Consider the following 7,190-nt stretch of genomic DNA (forward strand, 5'->3'; position numbering starts at 1 on the left):
ATCCGCCCGCCTCGGCCTCCCAAAGTGCTGGGATTACAAGCGTGAGCCACCACACCCGGCCAGCACACAGATTTTTTAAAAACCAACCTAGAAGATTTTTATAATCCTTAATATAGCAACCAATTTTCAGAACTTTCAGCCATATAGAATTAATAATATTTCAAGGCAATGAAGTTTTGCTTCTGGAAGAAATCCCTAGTAATTTATTTTACTGATACAACAGAATCTGATGGATTTCAGGCCTGGTCTACTAAATCCTGCTTCCAAGGTCAAAGTTGAGAACAACAGTGCTACTACAAATATTACCATTCTGTGAATAAACAATCTGTGACACGCTGAGCTATGTATGGCAGTTCTGCCCATGTAAGAGAGTGTGTGTGTGTTTTCACTTCAAAAGGTTCCTGAATTGTAATGAGATCTTCATTTAGGATTGAATTTTTAAAAATCCATCTTCCTCCTTCAGAACGTAGGTTTCATAATTCTAGGTACTAAGTCTATTTTGCTCTTCACTGTATCACTAAAATCCAGCACCATGCCTAGCACATGGCCAGCACTCACTAACATGTGTCACTGAGGCATAGGTGTGTGCATGTGTTTGCATGTGTCTGTGGCTGCCCATATGAGTTTACTTTAGGGAAATGGAGGGATGAAGTGACAGTCTCCTGCACTCCAGACCCCTCCTTTACATTGGCTGTGACCCAGTGGAACTAAGATCTGCATTGAACTTTGATCCTACTACAACCTAGCATTTGGACTTCTGATTACAGCTTTAAGAGCCCAATGGAGAAAGGATCCCCCACAGTGGAGACCATTCAGAGTCTAAATACTGCATAAACAACACCATATCCCTTGTTTACCATCCTGAGTGCAGGGAGCACAGCCTGATGGCAGAGTCTGGTTTCAGAAATACACAAACCTGGGCTGCCACTCCAGTTTGAGTCCTGACAAGCTGTGCAAAACTTGAGCAAGTCTTAGAGCCTGTTTACTCACTACCAAAACGGAGATGATAAAAAGGCCTGCCTCTGGAATTATTGAGTGATTAAACCATCTAAGGCTTGGAGACTTAAACCATCTATGGAGACTTCCTGAGTGCATGGCAGCTTCTCAGCTCAGAATAATTCCCCTCTCACCAATAACTACTCATCTTCCATCTTAAAAATAGGGTTATCAATGCCTGAATCCAGGATAAAGCTTAATGGCTAAGCTGCCAAACCATTCACATCCATCCTTAGGGAAAAATCACCAAATATTTGGTGGAATTTCCAAGAGATAATAATCAATAATGTAAAGGCCAAAGAAACAAGTATGAATGGAAAGTACCAACTGTGTATAATCAAATTAGACCAGTTCTATGGTTTGAAACCTCCCCCACTACCTCCACACACTTTTATTATTAACTCTGCCTATTCTTTTATCTTGGATAGAATAAAAAATGTTATTTCCTTTATGTCACTCTGATTAAGGCTGATATAACCTTATAAAAAGCACCACTTTAAAAAAAATTCAATATCTACCAAGAGACAAAGTTATTAGGAGATGATTCGGCAAACTGACAAGTTAACTCTGAGTTTCAATATGAAACATACTAAGATCTCAGTATATAAAAATTAGTATTTGCACAGCATTCTGCAAATGTGGATGTGTGTATGTAAAATTTTTAATGTACTTAAGTTTTATGTGTGAATTTAAGAGATTTAGCTTATACTAAATAATGAATTCATTTCCAGAAAAAGAGTTATTCTGATAAATGTAACAGATACTCTAGCAAGTATTAATAAAATAGTTATAGAATAATATAAATATTAAATATCTTACATGTAAGAATTTTAAGGATTTTTAATTGTTATGTTTAATATCAATATTTTTGCTTCTCCATAACTCTTGTTTCTTTCTTTTTAAAGGTTTTCTGATTTCTAAAGCAATTTACACTCAATGTAGGACATTTACAAAATGAAGACTGAAAGAAGAAAATAATCTCAACATGTATAATATTTTAGCATGTTTTCTTGTACTTTTTATAAATGTTGTCACATAATTAAGATGTTTGGGCAGGCACCGTGGCTCATGCCTGCAATCCCAGCACTTTGGGAAGCCAAGATGGGCAGATCACGAGGTCAGGAGACTGAGACCATCCTGGCTAACACGGTGAAACCCCGTCTCTACTAAAAATACAAAAAATCAGCCGGGCATGTTGGCAGGCGCCTGTAGTCCCAGCTACTCGGGAGGCTGAGGAAGGAGAATGGTGTGAACCCGGGAGGCGGAGCTTGCAGTGAGCCGAGATCTCATCACCGCACTCCAGCCTGGGAGACAGAGCGAGACTCCGTCTCAAAAAAAAAAGGTGTTTAAATGATTGCATATCCTGCATTTCCACTTAATTTTACATAATGAGCATTTTTCCTATGTCACAAAACTCTTCGTTAAAACCATTCTAATTGCCACTTAATATTACTTCGTGTGGATATATTATCATTTACCAGATGTATTATGAGATAATCACATGACCATCTTCACAGGTAAGGCAGGATGGCTCAGTTTTTTTTTTTGGCAGCATGGGCTCAGGTGGCAGCCTGGGTGGATTTGAATCTCCATTCTACCCTCTACCAGCTAACCGATGTGGGCAGCTGACTTACCTGTTCTGTGCCTCAACTTTCTTATCTATAGAAAGGGATAATAATACCATTTCCTGGAGCTGACGTGAAAGTTAAATGAGTTACTATTGCAAGGGTCTGGTGAATGGTAATACCACTTAAATGTTAGCTATTATTATTTGTCTACATTTCTTATTATTTCCTGGATGTTACTTGATGGCAGTACAGTGATTGAGTTGAAGACTACATTGAAACCTGCCACATGCATGCTCCCAAACTGCATTCCAGAAATGTTGCAATATTCGTATTCTCTCACTCAATAGCACAAGACAGCATCTATCGACCACACCCAGAAGCACACTGAGCAGCTTACTTTTAAAATGTAATTAGACAGCCAAAATGGAAAAATGGTATCTCATTGTTTTCTGAGTTTGCATTTCTTTGGGTATAAATGAGGCAAATATTAATCACTTATTATCAGCCATTTTGTTTTCATGTTTATGAACCATCTCTTTATGTCTTTTGTCCAGTTCTCAGATGTTTGTCTAACTTGTTGTTTACTTTCTCTCTTTTGTTATGCTAATATATGACAAATTTTATATTGATGTAGTCAAACCAATCATTCTTTTGCTTTGAGATGTTTTCATTACTTTTAAGTGTAGAATATCCTTTCCTGTTGGTGGTCAAATAGATGCTTACGTAGTTTCTTCATTTTTACGGCTCAGTATTGTTTTGTTTTGTTTTTATATTTAACGTTTTTCATCCACCAACAATTAATTTTCTTGATTGACATGAAGATAGGGAGTAACTAAACTTACTTTCCTCAAATACCTACTAATTACGTCTCCATTGTTAATTAAATAATCCTGTATTTCCCCTACGGTTTGCTGACACTAGCTTATAGCTCAGGTCCTCCCTGAGCACTCTACTGGAAATCTAGCACAGCATGCTTGCCCAAATGCAAACATGCACATGCACACACACACAGACACACACACACACACACATGCTCACACACACCAGTGTTCCTCTACCCTCCCACGTTTAGTTTTTCTATTCATAGCACTTATCACTAACTGTCATATTTTCACTTTATGTCTGCTTGTTTCTTTGTTATTTGCTGAATTATTGAATGAATTAAATAAATAAAATATACATAATTTTGAATCTAGGTGATCATCTGATCCATTGGCACATCTGCATAATCTACTTTTGAAATGCTTTTTAAAGCATGATATCTTGGAAAGTATGTTTTAGCAACTAATGTGAAGTCTAGGCCACCAGCTCTCACCCAAGTTTGGAAAAAAAATAAGGATGCCCGGGCTCCACCCAGTGGTCTGGAGGACAGACTGGGCATCCTGAGTCCTCAGAACTCCGCAGGTGACTCTAATGTACAGTCAGGTAGAGAGCCGCCGACATAGGGCACTTATTTGTATTCTTAGGAAAGTACATTTAATACATCTTAAATGCACATGTTTGATGTGTCTAAGACATATTAAATATTGTGCATGTACATAAGTACGTACGTGTGTGTACACACACATAACGAATAGTCACAAACTTACCTAAATCACCCAAAGGCATGAAGTTTTCTCTAAATGAAAAAAAAAGTTTCCTTCAAAAATTGGGTGACCTAGGCTTAAGGTCAGATCCAAGCTGACCACTCTGTCTCCCAAGGCAGCACAGTAAAAAGCCCTTCCAGAGGGTCCAAACAGTCACCTGAACCCCTGGCTCTGCCCAGTTGCCCTCGTTTATGGGCCCCACCCTGAGAAACTGACCTTTCTCTAAAAGTAATTCACAGAAACACATAATGTACAGGGAAAGAGCCATTTCAAAGCTCTTTCTAATGAGGAACCTGAGATTTGAGAAAGTGAAATGGACAGCCTCAGATTACAGCTATTCACAAGGACACACATGAATCAATGTAGATGCCTCAATATAAATCACTCATTAGCAACACATACAATCGAGCAACTCCTGAGACAAAATGCCTGGATGAAAATCATAACACCAGTTTTTTTCAATATAATTTTCCTTGTACAGTGTTCCATGCATAGTCATTTTACTCAGCCTGTGAGATGATAAAACAACCAAATGCAAAGAGGAGAAAATGATTTTGGGGCATAACATACACACACTCTTAAACTCTAACAAACAAAAGAATTTGTGTGGAATTTGGTTTCTCATCTGTAAGGCCAAGAAAATCAATGCCACCTCATAGTCCTTGTCACACAAGTGTCTGTTGTTAGCCTTATGCTTCCCCCAAAATCTGCCTATGCCTGTGCTACCTGGGCCACCCTCCCCACTTCTCCCAGCTGCCAGGTCCCTAGAGTCCTTGCAACTTGGCTCAATATTTGCCTTCTTAAGGAAGCTCTCCAACTGCAACAGCCCCAAATGGCGTATGCCTTTGTCCAAGCCGGTCTCCATCACTCCGCAGGTGTTTCCATCACTCCTGGACTAGCTCCCACCCTCTGGTGAGGTCCCTGAAGGCAGGAACCCTGCCTTTTCTTTCTTTTTTTTTCTTTTTTCTTTTCTTTTCTTTTTTTTTTTTTTTTGAGATGGAGTCTCGCTCTGCCACCCAGGCTGGAGTGCAGTGGCACAATCTCCGCTCACTGCAAACTCTGACTCCCAGGTTCAAGCGATTCTCCTGCCTCAGCCTCCCAAGTAGCTGGGATTACAGATGCATGCCACCATACCTGGCTAATTTTCTGTATTTTTAGTAGAGACGGGGTTTCACCATGTTAGCCAGGATGGTCTCGATCTCCTGACCTCATGATCCGCCCACCTCAGCCTCCCAAAGTGCTGGGATTATAGACCCTGCCTTTCCAAGCCACGTTCCTAGACCTTAGCCTTAGTTCTTAGCCTTTGGATGTGTATTTGTGCAGGGAGAGGGAACACACTGTCCCCAGAACCTGCACAAACCCAATTCCCCAAATTTACCCCTCCTAGCCCATCCAAGGCCCTGAGGTTGAGAGGTGTGCTCCCAATAGCAGCACTGTGTATGACACAAAATCGGTATTTGCAAAGGGTCTTGAGAATGAAGCAAGGGAAGTCAGTGAAATGCATGCAATAATCTTGGATCTCTGTATCTGGCTGCAATTGACACCTCATTAATTTGTCTGATAACTGCGATGCAACCTGCTGGGCATTTTAACTTCCCAAGGCTGGGCAGAAAAAAGACAAAGACTCTGGAATCAGAAAAACAGTAGGTGTGGGTCTGGGATCTACTTCTTAGTAGCTGGATACTCTTGGATAAATGAGGGAATTCCTCCTCCCTCTTATTAAAGCATAATAATAGTTCCTACTTCATGTGGCCCTTAGGAGGATTAAGTGAAAATAAGATATCTAAAAATTTTCTACAATGTCAGGTACACAGTAAGCACTTAAAAAATGACAACTATTGTTATCATTTATTTCAGTCGTTCTCACCTCTCCAGAAAATAATTGGGGATGTCTTAATTTCTGAAACTATACTTTCAGAGAAAGACAGGATGCTGTCTCATCAATTATTCACACGTATTCACACACACACTATCTCTCTCTCTTAATTGATCTTGTTTTGAGAATCCCTCCCCGATGGTGGTCTTCCTTTCCCCTGGGGGGTGGGGAGGGGATGCGGGTGGCAGCGGAGCCCACGCTTACCTTCAGAGAGGCGTCCCCGAGGCTGGGGCGGGGGCGGCAGCTCCTCCTTCACGCCAGGTCGCGACTGCGGAGGCCAAGTTCAGAAAGTAGGTGAGAAGCAGCGATCCCCGCCTCCTGACTACCGTGGAAAGTGAAAGAGAGGTGTGATTAAAGAGATAAGGCACCCAGAGAGGGCTACAAAAACAAAAACAAAACAAAAGAAGAAGAAGGAAAAGAAGTAGGAATAGAAAGAAAGAAGAATGTCAGGCGTCTGGCAGCTCCTGGCTGCTAACCCCGGCCAGTGGAAGCTGCAGTTGGGCACTGCCCGCGGTCGGGCGACGCTCCGGGTCCGGGAGTGTCGCGGTCTGGGGCGCTCTCAGTCTGGGGCGCTCCCGGGGGTAGAATCCTCCCAGACTTGGGGGTCCCGGTCTAGGGGCCCTTCGGTCTGGGTGCTCCTCGCAGCTGTGCTCCAGGACCGGCTCCTCCACCCAGGCGCCCCGCGTGGGGTTACCGGAGCTACTGGATCGCGGGGTCCAAAGGTCGCAGCTGGAAAACCCAGCGCCTTGCCCTTTTCCCGCGGACGGCGTGGGCCCCAGGCGTCTGGCGCTTCCTCCCCAGCCTGGCGGCGCTGGTCCCGGGAAAACCCGGGCGGTAGCCCGGTGACCTGCAGGGCCGGAAGGGGGCGCGCCCGGGCCGCTCGCAAGCACCCTGCAAGCCGCCGTTTACAGCAGAGGATGCCAGGAGGGAGGACCGCTGGCCGCAGCGGCCGCCCGGCTCTTCAGAGGAAGAGGAGGGGAGGGCTGAGGGTGGAAGAGGGGTCCCCGGGGGATGCCAAAGGTGAGAGGGGCTCCGCGTCTGAAGTACACAAGTGCGCCCCAGGCTTTTTGCTTTCCCAGAAAGATGGGGGTTCACTATGGGGAAGTAACAGAGAGGGGTGCAATTGCTGAAGCTTAAATTTTTTTTAAGGAGGCCAAAGGGGAA

At 43.2% G+C, this 7,190-nt stretch overlaps 1 protein-coding gene across 1 annotated transcript in view; it reads right to left on the reverse strand.

Moving 5' to 3' along the window:
• IL18R1 (interleukin 18 receptor 1) overlaps nt 1-6,845 on the reverse strand; it is a 42,583-nt gene extending 35,738 nt beyond the window's left edge. Inside the window, exon 1 of the mRNA XM_032177569.2 lies at nt 6,231-6,845. The gene's annotated coding sequence lies outside the window, so the exon portion shown is untranslated. The remainder of the gene's footprint in view (nt 1-6,230) is intronic.
• Nucleotides 6,846-7,190: the final 345 nt, after the last annotated feature.

The sequence above is a fragment of the Hylobates moloch genome, unplaced genomic scaffold (assembly GCF_009828535.3).
Source record: "Hylobates moloch isolate HMO894 unplaced genomic scaffold, HMol_V3 SCAFFOLD_15, whole genome shotgun sequence".
Classification (NCBI taxonomy): Eukaryota; Metazoa; Chordata; class Mammalia; order Primates; family Hylobatidae; genus Hylobates; species Hylobates moloch.